Here is a 13241-nt window from a genome sequence, read left to right as displayed (position 1 = left end):
GCTGTCAGCATATTTGATAAGTGCATTTTCACAGAGGTTACCTAACTTTAGAGTTACAAAGAAGTCTATGCTGAGCAGTAAGGCATGCAGAAACACAGAACCCTGGTACAACGCAAGAGAGCAATAAAACACAATAAGATGCAAATAAAACAGGATTTTTAAAAAAGCAGAGTTTACTTTGCCTTCTGCGGTGTCAGTAAGCATTTCAGTGTTCACTAGCTGTTGCCTTAGTCTGCCCCCTCTCCTCATAACAGCTAGAGATGGTATAAGTACTGGTTCTCTACCTTCCTACTACTGTGACCTTTGAATACATTCCCTCATGTTGTGGTGATCTCCAACCATAAAATTACTTTCATTGCTACTTCATAGCTTTAATTTTTCTACTGTTATGATTTTCATATGCAAAGTATTTGATATATGACTACCAATGGGTAGCAACCCATAGGTTGGGAAAACACTGCTCAAGAGTAACTGACTGCATGCTGGACTCTGGGCTTAGGAGGCATTTCAAGGCCAGTGTTTTGTTTTTTTGTTTTTAACTGTGTGATGCTCTAATAGATTACTCAGTTCTTTTATATTATCCCTGATTACAACAATATTTTGCTAATGATACCTTTCATGGCCTCCAGGATTTTTACTGGAGAAAGTCAAATTGATTTAAATGAAGTTGCTGTTCTAAGCAATCAGGGTAGAAATGTCATGGGGAGAAGCCAGCTGGGTTGATGGGCTGACAAGATGACAATATGACAGAATGAGAATATGCCAGGATGACAGGGTGACAGGATGTCAGAGTGACAGGATGAAAGGATGAGAGTATGACAGGGTGACATGGTAACAGGATGAGAGTATGACAGGCTGACAGGGTGACAGGATGCCAGAGTGACAGGATGGAAGGATGAGAGTATGACAGGGTGACATGGTAACAGGATGAGAGTATGACAGGCTGACAGGGTGACAGGATGAGAGAGTGACAGGATGGAAGGATGAGAGTATGACAGGGTGACATGGTAACACGATGAGAGTATGACAGCCTGACAGTGTGTCAGGCTTACCGGGTGACAGGCTGACAGGGTGACAGGCTGATAATGTGTCAAGCTGACAAGGTGACAGGATGACAGGATAAAGGGTGACAAGATGACAGGGTGACAGAATGATAGTATGGCAGGCTGACAGTGTGTCAGGCTGACAGTGTGACAGGATGACAGGGTGATGGGATGCTGTTGCCTCAGTTAACTCACTTTTCCAAAAGGCCATTTTTTGTGTTGCAAGTCCATAAACTATTTTCATAAAGAAGCTCCAAATTGATCATAGTGGGAGGCAGAGAGGACGGCACAAGAGGACTCTGTGTGAACTGTAATCCCGATCATAACAGTCAGAAAGATTAACAAGTTCTGTGCACCCAGCATTTCTCCTCCCCTATTACTGTCTTCAGTTCAGCAAACATCATTAAGTGACCAGGGTACATGTTAGTTTGATACTCAGGATAAGTTGTACATTACAACATCTTAACTGTATTTGTAGCATCCCTGAGCTGTACAAAAACAGTTTACTCAGAGCAAATTGCCTTGGGCCAATGTTTGCCTTGACCAATTTTCTGCAGTTGTCTCTTCTGATGTCATGTTAAACCATTTTGGAGAGACTACGAACTCTCCACCTGACAGCATTAGACAAGATGGACTCCTTGATAAATGTGCTTGTTCAAAATCAAAAGCACAGTCTGGAGGAATCTGTAAGGACATCTAAGACTGTATTCATCATTCACGTACCACTTGCTCACAATCTCTCAAGATGTCTGAACTCTGGACCTTACTTTTCTCCCTCTATTTGCTAGCCTTTGTTCTTATCTCCTTTGCTATGTCCCATTTATCACATCCTCATAGTCTCTCTTTATTTCCTTCTCTCCTTCCCATCCTAATCTAAACCTGGATCCATGCAGGTGTCTGACTTTTCACATGTGGGTTATAAAGCATCACTGTGTATCTTAGCTACATTTTGTTGCTATGATAAAGCCCCATGGACCAAAACAGCTTATAAAGAAAAGTTTACTGGGTGGTTGTTACAGTTCCCAAGGGTTGGAGTCCATGATCAGCATGGCAGAGAGCATGGCAGCAGGCATATCACTGGCACAGTAGCTGAGAGCTCATATCTGATTCACAAACATAAATGGAATGCTAGGAAATGGCCTATGCTTTTGAAAATTCAAAGCTCAGCTCCAGTGACACACCTCTTCCGACAAGTCCACACCTCCTAATCTTTCCCAAACATATACAACAACTGGGGACCATGTATTCAAACATTTGAGTCGGGGGGGGGGGGAGCATTCTCATTCAAACACCATAGTGCAAAAAAAAAAAAAATGGTCCTTAACTTCAGTGTCATGTGTAGTGACTTGGCAATCAAAGGTAAGCATTGCTCTTAGCTGTAGAACAGACTTCTCCTTTTCCCATCTCGAACTTTGACATTTCCTTATTCACTTGCATATTCCATGCAGTGGAGCAGAAGGAAGCATTAGCTGAGTATTGCCCTATACCTCTCCATCACCAAGCCAGCAAATTTACATGGAGCTACCTCCACCCTGTTCCTCCTCCTCCAGTCACAATGCAATATGAATCCTCCTGTAGGTTATGCGAAAGTTCTTTGAATGTCTATATGAAAAAGGTTGGCCCCATGGTCATATTAGTACTATACAGATAATATTAGGAGTACTATGGATCTTTGAGGTGGGAATCTTAAGGAAACAGTTTTCCTCTAGAAACAACAGGACTGGTTCACAGGTGAACTTACAGAGACTGTGGCACCAGGCACAAGACCCACACAGGTGTAAGCCAGATAGGGTCCACAACAGGGTTCCAGTGCTGAGAGGGAGAAGTAGACACCCACTCCCAGTCCTAACCAAGAAGCTATCTGCAATTGATACCTGTTGGCAAAAGAATATTATCTTTCTCCACTCAGGTCTCACCTGCTGTATTAATCATACCTTACATCTTAAGTCAGGCCCCACACTCAAGAAGAGTTGGCCAACACAAACCTAACCCAATGATATTTTGAATTTTCCTGTCTCATTTTGCTTTGCTTGGGTTTTTTTTTTTTTTTTTTTTGTCCTATTGGTCTTTTGCTTGTATAGTTTGGTTTCTTCTCTCTCTCTCTCTCTCTCTCTCTCTCTCTCTCTCTCTCTCTCTCTCTCTCTCTCTCTTTCTCTCTCTCTCTGTTGTTTCTTATTTTTTTCATTTTGTTTTCATTCATTTGCTTTTTAAAGAGAGAAGAGGTGTAGAGTTGGATTGGTGGAAAGGTGGTAAGATCTGAGGGAAACTGATATAGGGGAAAAGTATGATCAGAAAATATTTTGTCTTCAATAATAAGTAGGAAAGAAAAGAGGGAAACCTCTCTATGTGACAGTCTTAGATACTCTCAAAGGCCATTGTTGAAACCCAGTCTTTCGGACTATCTCTGTTTTAGGCTTATGATCTGACTCTATGCTTTGGCATACTCTCCCACTGGGCTCACTTGCCATTCTTACCAGGGGCTAAATAAGTAATGTCTACTGTCTTGGGATTTTAGGGGCCCACAAACTGAGTTAACTGTATACACCATCACCACCACCACTTGTATTTCCCAAGCATCCTGTCTCTGATTTTATTTTAAGCTGACTAGTGCAAATTTCTTATCTTCCGATATATCACTTGATCTGAGAGTTCTGTGCGCTTTCCCTTTTGTGGTTGGAAGAACTGCATGCCTTGTTTTGTTCACAAAGTTCCTGTATAGTTAACATTTACCTCTCAACTCTCCGCTCAGCATGCTAACAGCTCCTGGTGCTATGGGTTGGAATGCATATGCTCCTCAGAGATGAGTTACTTCTTTTCAAGTTGTTGGTCAATGGAATCCTATAGGTCACCTTCCCAAACATTTCAGGCTATTGCCAACACTCTTGTTTATTTACCTTCCAGAACTTGACAATAAGATGCTATGGTGGAATATAACAAATATCTGAGTCATAGGACATGGAGAAACAAATCTGTAATGACCTGGGAACATCATCTCTACTGACTAGCTTTCACAATGCTATAAAGTTCTATAGATACTATCAGGGCAGAAAAGTCATAACTAGTCTACCCAGTTGTGAACCTGGTGAGCTAAATAGTGACTGATCTGGCAAGACATGTTCATGGGGTGAAATAGTGTTGCAAATGTTACAGGAGTAACTAGCTATTTTCAGATTATATTGAAGCCCTGCTACAAAAGATGGACCACATGCCTTATACAGTTAACTGCACCAAAAGCTAGGTCATATGCCCTAGAAGGGAGCATAGTAATAAATGGCCCTATAAATTTCTATCTTAAACTCATAGATCAGTATATCTATCAGCCGTCATCTATTTAGCCCTCATCAGAGAAGCTTCCATCTTTTTACAGTAGAGGATAAAAAGAGACTGTAAGGTGCTCATCTCTAAATCTGTATCACACCCCTTCCTGCAAAGATTTGGAGAGCATTTTGGAAGATGGTATGGAAAGATTGTAAGAGCCACAGGAAGTAGATGTTGGCAGCAAATGATATTCTTGAGCTAGGACACTGTAGGGGTACATATGAACCTACAAGATCAAGCCAGTTAAAAATCTCAGCACGGAGGGAATCATAAAGTTCCACGCTTATGAGGAGATATAGGCGACTAATGGTTGCTAGGGAAGGGAAAGTCAGTTTTCTTCAGAAGTATAGTTCCTGAGAGGCTGCTCATGTTCCAGTAGATTCCATACCTGTGCATATACAGGCAACATTAATTGGACTCAGTAGATTTGAGGGAAGAAAAGGAAAAGGGAGGGAGGGAAAGAGAGAAAGACAGAGAATATGAATTGGGGAGGGAAAAGTGTAGGTAGTAGGTAAAGAGTTGGAGGGGAGGAAATGGGGGAGTACACTTGATCCAAAGACATCATATTTTTTAAAATGATAAATAAAAATTAGGAGTTTTATGTTTCATTTTATTTTGCTATGCTAGGAGTAGAACCCAGGGCCTCACCAGTGGGGGGGGGGGGGGAGAAAACCATGTCCTACCTCTCCCCTGCAGCCAACAAACATTTTTTAAACAACAGAACTAATTGCTGGTGAAGGGTTAATTTAATACAGGTGGTGCTTTATAACAAATGTTGAGGAAATAAATTAAGTATGTAATATAATAGAGCCCAGTAATTAGTGTTCCACAGAGAGGACTCTCTATTGAGAAACAGGGTTGAAGATGTTCAAAAGGTCTATATTTTTAGTCCGACAGCCATGGTTTTTATTTTCTTTCTACCCCTGTAGCTTTGGAAGACAGGTAGAAGTCTAACATCTGTGCACATCAGTAAAAGGCTTGCTTGCCTCCAAGAGGAATCCTGGAACTGATCAGCAAGCAGCGTCCAGGATGTGTTCCAGTATTTGGATGCTCTGAGATGGGATCCTTATTCTGACAAATGAGAACAAACCCACTCTAGATCTTCAGAAGAAATCAGGTTCTCTGTTAAAATGTTGACAATACCATAAAATGTAAGTATTTTTTCTTTACCATTATGTTTTTAAATATGCTAATTTTATCTCTTAGAAAGTTGTGGGCCTCTTTTTTCTTCTGCCTACTAAATCTACTGATTCAAAGCAAATACTATGTGTTTCTAAGTTTTCCCTTAAGAGAATCATGCTATCATGATATAGAATTATTAGCATAATTTAAAATGGTACAAAAAATCTTTAAGGATTTAAATATATTTCATGAGGTGGTTTGAATGAGAATTCTTCCTCCCAACCCAGAGGCCCATATATTTACATGTTTGGTCACCAGTTGATGAACTGTTTAGGAAGGATTAGGGGGTGTGGCCTTGTTGGAGAAGATGTGTTACTGAAAGTGGGCTTTGAGGTTTCAAAATCCTAAACAAGCCATCCCCTCATCTTTCTGCCAGTTGCATAAAGAGTTAAAGCTCTCAGCTACTGCTCCGGCCCCATGCCTCTCTGCTTCCTGCCATGATGATTATGGACTAATCCTCTAATTTGTAAGCAAGGCCCCAATTAAATGCTTTCTTTTATAAGCGTTGCCTTAGGCATAATGTCCCTTCAAACAACAGAATATTAACTAAGATACTTCACTAACTTTGATAGGTAAATTTACCTCATGGGACTATCAAGATGACTTAGTGGATAAAGATAGCCTGAGTTCTGTCTCTGGGACCAACAATGTGGAAGGAAAAACCTTCTGACCTACACACACACTCAGTGTGGCATGCATGTTGCCACACACACACACACACACACACACAACTATAAAAAGTAATTTCATGAGTGCTTCCATCTGCTTTGGTCTTCTCCTTGAACATTTCTGAATTAGAACTCTAGCTTTAGGCTGGCTGTGTGTTTTTATCGTTGTGTAAAAGCATGCAATCTGTCAAGACACGAATGTTACTATTGTTCAAAGTATGTAGTTCAGGAAAGCTTCACAAAGAAGCACTTTCTCAGTCCCAAAGTATTTACTCCATTTATCTGAATCACGGGAGTCTTCTAACATAATTTCAAGCAAGAACAAAACAAAACAAAACAAAAAAACCAACCAACCAAACAAACAAAAACAAAACCTCTTCCTATTTTAATTAATTACAGATTTTGGGGAGAGAAACTAGTTTACAAATGCTTGGCAGCTGGCTCAGTATTATTTTCTCTCTACACAGAAGATGCTTCTTGGCCTGGCTCACGAGGAAGCATTATACATCTTGACTTAATTAATTTGGAATGAAGCTCATAGCTAAATGATGAATGCTGCCAAAACAGTAACGTTTTGTTTAGTTATTAAAAATAATGGGGTAAAATTTTCATTAAAACACAGAACTTATTTTTGGTAGGGCAGTTAGTAATTGTTTTCTTTTCCTATAGCCTAAAGTTTGCAAGACCTTTGAGGAAGCAGCCACCAGTGGTATGATGTTAAGACGTCCAAGCTTGCAGAATATCATTTACTACAACCAAACAAGGGTTTCATGTGCTTCCCAGGTCACTGGTCTGTTAAGGCAAAAGAATGACCCTAACTCAAAATACTGTTACAGTTGTCACATGTTTCTCCTTTCTCTCAAGGCATTGAGGGACCTGGGAGTTACCACTTGAGAATCACTGAATATCAGGGTTAGAAAGAACTATAAACTTTGCACGTTTCATTGCGCTGATAACGTTGGGAGTAGTCAACACAGGATCAAAGTTTCAGAAAAGTATGGATCAATACATTCAGCCAAAGAATGGCTTTTGCTACAATTGACTATTGTAGTATGAAATAATATCAGTAAAATACAAAATTTTAATAAGTTGCATTTTGAAGGTTATTTCAATAGGGCATCTAAGTGAACAAAATATAAAAAAAAATCCATTGAAAAAAATATAATTTTGTCAGTTGACTTTAGTTCTCTGAAAGGCAAATCAATGATTTTCTATTTGTTGAGCTTCTAAGAACATGCAAACAAGAAGCCAAGAAGCATTTTATAAGGTTGTAGTAGCTAATGTAACAGTAATTTGTAAATACAAATGTAAACATGCAAATGACAAACAATTCGTAATGTTTAAGACATGAAGTTTCTAAGAATTGCAATACTATTTATCCTTTCAATAATTTTTTCAATAAATTTTTTCATGATTTTTTAAAAAGCTCCTGTGATATATGGCTTCTCTATGAAACATAAGTAACTAGAATGAAAAGATAATTTTAATGAATAAGGATTAAAAAGTTACATAATTCTAGATGTGTGAGAGCATGGTATTGAATGACACACACGTTCCACAAACAAATGCACATAAGTCTACTTGGAATCTCAATGAACTTAGTGTTCCTACCAACATCATGGATCAGGATTTGCTCTTGTACTGTGGTTTATAAGATGTCATTATTGATAAAAGCTAGGGTAGGGTAATTAAGATCTTGGATATTTTCTTCAATTTCTTGTGGGTCTGTGATTAAGACAAAGAGTGAAAATGTGAATGGCTGCTGTGGAGCATCATTGTGCGAATTCAATATTTCTGAGCTACAGTTAGAACGAAATGAAATTATTTTTTTTATAAACATGTCCCTGATTCTCATCCTTTTTACCAAGTCTTGGAAATCCATACATTTTGCCTTCCAAGTATTCTCCACAAAACAAGACAAAAAACAAACAAACAAACCACAACAACAACAACAACAAAATTGATAAAAGTAAGTAGTATCAGGGGACAATTCTATGCTGAAAACCCCAATCTACCCATTACTCTCTGACATCCCATTCAGACTTCAAAACGTTGTTTCCACTAGAACCCTACAAGATATCTGACCCCAAGCAGGGTTTTGAGAAATATTGGTGAATAAAGAGTAAATGAATGAATGTGCTCTCAAATATCTAAAGGATTTTCAGTGCCAGAAACTATCTCTTCCCACCCACTTACTCTTCTCATTCATACCATATCTCCATTTCTATTGTTCCCCTAATGAAGCTTCAGAGCTTTGAACTGCTTTTCGTTATTTAATTTCTTTACTTCTCTCGCATGCACCTCATTATGGTTCATTTTCTTCTCATATCCCTTATATCCGTCTCTTCTAACTCATTTGTATAAATGCTAGTTTATTTTTATTTTGTTACTCAGTGTGTCTTGATTCAGCTTGTTTTGAATACTAATTTTTGGAAAACATTTTTTAAAATACTGTGCTTTTCACTTTACTAAGATCATAGTGGTTGTGATCATTGCTAGCATTTATTGAGTACACACTTAATATCAGGCACTCTTGATATATGTAGTGGTGAAATAGTTAACCCTCTTTGAGCTCTGCACCCACCAAGAGCTCTAGATTCACAAGTAAAAGACACTCACATGCAAACTTTATTCTTAATAATCTCAGCTAGTTCAATGATTGGGCACTTCCAAACTTCCCTACAACTATCACACACTCTCCTCCAGTATTTTGAAATTAATACTTGCTAAATCTATGTTTTATCTCTGCTACCTCAGATCCAATTGGGGGAGTGGCCCCTAGAGCCACTTTCCCTCAGCTTCCCCATCGTGGTGATTCTGCTCCTTGTCTCCTCACTGTTTCTTGCCTGGGAATCCAAAAAGTCCCACCTCTGTCCCCCTGCCCAGCTGTTGGTTGATGGCTCTTTATTGATCAATCAAAAGTCAATTGGGGACAGGAACCCTCAGTGTCTGGACATGTAGATTCCCTTGTGATTTTGAGAGCCGTATTAAGATAAAGCATTAGAACAAATCCCTAACAAACTAAGATTCCAAAATTTACCTAATTGGCATTTATTTGCTACTCATGACATGGTACTGCTTGCCTGTCTCAAGGTGGTGGGGTCCTTTCAAGAGGTATTTAGCTGCTCAAATATCCTTACTGAGGGGCTAAAGAGATGGATCCGCAGTTAAGGCCACTTGCTGTTCTTCAAGAGAACCGAGGTTCAGTTCTCAGAATACACATGGCAGCTCACAACCATCTGTAAGTGTAGTTCCAGGAATTCTGATCTCTTCTACATCAGGAACACTTGTAATATACATACAAATATGCGGTCAAACAATCATACACATTAAAAAAAAAGTAACGAAACTTTTGTCTTAGTTAGGATTTTACTGCTGTAAAGAGACATCATGACTAAGGCAAGTCTTATAAATGAAAACATGTAATTGGAGCCAGCTTACAGGTTCAGAGGTTCAGTCCATTATCATCAAGGCCAGAACATGGCAGCATCCAAGCAGGCATGGTGCAGTAGGAGCTGAGAGTTCTACATCTTCATCTGAAGGCTGCTAGCAGAATACCGGCTTCTAGGCAGCTAGGATGAGGGTCTGAAAGCCCACACCCACAGTACCATGCCTACTCCAAAAGGGTCACACCTACTCCAACAGGGCCATACCTTCTAATAGTGCCACTCCCTGGGCCAAGCATATACAAACCATCACAACTTTACTGACTAGTAAAGACAAATACTTGAATATAAAGTCTTTTTAAAAGTCTGAGTTTAAAGCAGATTTGTAGCATTAAGTTTTCTTGTTTTTTGTTTTTGTTTTTGTATTTGTTTTTTTCCAAGACAGTGTTTCTCTGTATAGCTCTGGCTGTCCTGGAACTCACTTTGTAGACCAGGCTGGCCTCGAACTCAGAAATCCACCTGCCTCTGCCTCCCGAGTGCTGGGATTAAAGGTGTGTGAGACCATGCTCGGCTTTAAGTTTTCTAAGTCTAATATAAATATACCTTTTTACTTTTTCTTTATGAATTTCACATCATGCACCCCAATCCCACTCATATCCCCATCCCCATACCTGAGATCCACTCATAACAACCCCCCAACAGAGAGAAAAATAAATCTCATTGTGGAAACTGTAGTGTGTCACAGTGTGTCCCACAGTATACCCTTTGTCTGCACTTCTTTGCTTGCAAATGTTCTTTGAGTTGTTGGTCTGGTACAAGGTCTCTGGCTTCTGCTACACTATCAATACTGGAACCTTATTGGAACTCGTCTGGGATATCCTGTTGTTGCTTTGTTTCATGGAGATCCTGTAGCTTTGGACTACAGGACTTGCCCCTTCATGTACTCTAACAGCTCATAGATGGGGTAGATGTTGGGGTGGGCCATTCAAAGCCCTGCTCTGGCTGACCCACTACCAGCAAGGGGCAGAACCACTCTCCTGCTCTCATACCCATGGGACTGGCTCATCTGCACCGACAGAGTCAGGTACAGCTCTACTGTGTTGCCCAGGTGAGGAACAGAACCCACTCTCCAGAGGGCTACAGCAGGTGAGAGGCTGGGAAGCCTCTCCCACTCTCATGACCCTGTGGTGGCTCACCTGCTCACCTGCACCACCTCATGTCCAGGACCAGATTTAGAGTTCTGCCAAGGCAAGGTGTAGGGCCCACTCTCCCAAGTGTTGTAGCAGGTAAAGGGCAGGGACAGTTCTTCTGCTTTCATGACTCCAGGACCAGATCGGCCACCTGCTGCAGGTGGCAAGAGGCCAGGAGGGATGAGGGCATCTCTCCCTCAGCCATGCTACCCCATGGGAAAGGAGTGGCAGGGCCAGCTTGCCCATACTCATACCCTCAGGGCAGGCTCACCTGCAACTCCCATACCTGGGCCAGCTCCTGGGCTTTGTACACCACCTCTCTCTGGTAATGCAGCTTGCTAGGGGTGGGGTCAGCACTTCTGCTCTCACATTCCAGGGCCAGCTCTTCATTGATGCCCAGGTGAAGAGTGAAGCCAGATCTGCACAGCCCTCAGACATCAACATATCCCTGGGCCCAGACCAGGGACATCTCCCTGGCTTTTGGGGGTAACAGATTCCTGATGATGCAGGGGTATGGACCCAGACATAGCCCTCAGTGACAGCATAGGCCAGGATGCCAACATGGTCCCAAGTGACATGATCAGCTTTGCACAATAGGCTTTTCTCCCTATCCTCAAATCTCCAGATCTGCCTTCTTCATTGTGCTCACATCCTTCTGTTTCTCTTTTTCTTCCATTTTTCCACCACTTACTTCTTCCTGTGAGTGGAGCCTGGGATCTCTGACTGTCTGGGGTCATCATAGGAATGGTCTAAAGAGTGCCCCACTTCTGCATTATGCCACTTGGTAGGGGTCATCTTGGGCATGGTCTGCCTCTCCAGACTTTTGCAGTGCTGGACTGGTGGTCATCCCAGGCTAGCTCCCTGACCTTGCCTCATGGCATGGTGGCTATTTTGTGCTCACTCCCACCTGGGAGTCATAGTCCCAGGTCAGGTTCTTGTAGTCTCCAGCTTGCTTTCCGTCCTGGGAGCCCATCTGGGCCTGCACAGCACCAAACTGGTGATTGTCTCCAGCTCTCTTTTACAGGGAATGTTAGGCCACTAATCGTTCAACTGTTTATAGGTCAGAACATTGAGCATAGACATATCTCTCTCTTCTCTGCTACCTACAGACACACCTGTGAAACAGCAGCCACCCCTTAACATCTCTAGGGGCATGTAATTTTCTTTACTTAAAAGAAAACAAAGTTGTCAATTGGCATGGATGCCTCCTCTCTGGAGACTAGTTTTCGTGGTACCAGAAGGCACTATGCAGCTTTCACAGTAAGGAGGCAACCAACAGTCTCACACAGCTATGACACCTATGATCACATTAATAACCAGCATGGCATAAAAACCTTAAGGATGCAGAAATAGTACATACTTTGAGGATAGCCAACAGCTCTGTAATTAAATTTAAGACCCACCAACAAGAAGGAAACCATGCCTATTACTGGAAATCTAGCCAACTACTCAGGGCTAGTGAAGTCATAGTTATTGAAAGAGAGTCTATAACTGTCACTTTACTAATCTAGCACAATCCCTAGAAACAATCTATAAACATTTGTTATACCCACAGATAAGTGGAGTCTTATTCCTCTTCATGGAAATTTCTCCAACAGATGGAAAGGACTATAGAAAACCGTAAAAAAATCAAAGTTCAGAGTTGTGGAGTGTTGTCCCACTGAATACAGTTACAAAAATTCCTACAACTATGGCCTAGGGAACATTGTAGAGGAGTAGAGAGAAAGATTGTAAGAGCCAATGGATCAGGGAGTTTATGGAGTATGTCTCCTAGAAATGTCAGATGCTACACCCATAAAGTCTCACCAACATGACTGCCCAAACTTGAATTGAATGAGGAGGACACCAGTGGACATGAGAGTGTCGACAAGGAAAACCCAATAAAACCGTAACCCTACACAAAGAACAATGTTAACTGAAGAATGCTGGACATGGGAGAGCTAGTTTTCTCCAGGGAAGAGCACACCAATTAGTTGTCCAGTGCCAAATTGTCAGCCCTGAAAACATACATACAAGTAACACTATACAGACTGAGTGTGTGTGTGTGTGTGTGTGTGTGTGTACATATGCATGCAGTAACAATTAGTGAAAAGGAGGGCTATGAATTTTGAAAGAGAGTGGATCACTTAATTTTAAAATGTCTTGGGCACTCCTAAACCTTTCCCTGCTACTCCAGGCCCAATCGGGGAAGTGGCCAATGGCCACCTACTCAAATCCTCACATGGCTGGTTGTCTTTCTCTCCTGCAGCTCCTACATCCCATCTTTTCTCCTCAAGTCATGGCAATTCTCCCTCTCCTTTTCCCCAGTTCCCAGCTCTCACAAATCTAAAGGTCCTGCTCTGTCTCCCTTTGCCCAGCCATTAGCCACTGGCATCTTCATAGATCAATCAAATCCAGTTGGGGACAAGGACCTTTAGTGTTTGAACATGCAGATTTCTGTATAAATCAAAGCAT

The 13241-nt window shown here is 41.2% G+C and overlaps 1 non-coding gene across 1 annotated transcript; it reads right to left on the bottom strand.

Moving 5' to 3' along the window:
- Positions 1 to 11813: 11813 nt before the first annotated feature.
- LOC115029153 (small nucleolar RNA SNORA17) lies at positions 11814 to 11943 on the bottom strand. The gene has a single exon (XR_003834719.1). It is a non-coding gene; the product is annotated as a small nucleolar RNA SNORA17 (small nucleolar RNA).
- Between the last annotated feature and the right edge of the window lie 1298 nt (positions 11944 to 13241).

The sequence above is a fragment of the Mus caroli genome, unplaced genomic scaffold (assembly GCF_978045245.1).
Source record: "Mus caroli unplaced genomic scaffold, Mus_caroli_1 scaffold_15, whole genome shotgun sequence".
Classification (NCBI taxonomy): Eukaryota; Metazoa; Chordata; class Mammalia; order Rodentia; family Muridae; genus Mus; species Mus caroli.
The sequence above is the reverse complement of the archived record's forward strand: the minus strand, read 5'-3'. Positions and strand labels throughout refer to the sequence as shown.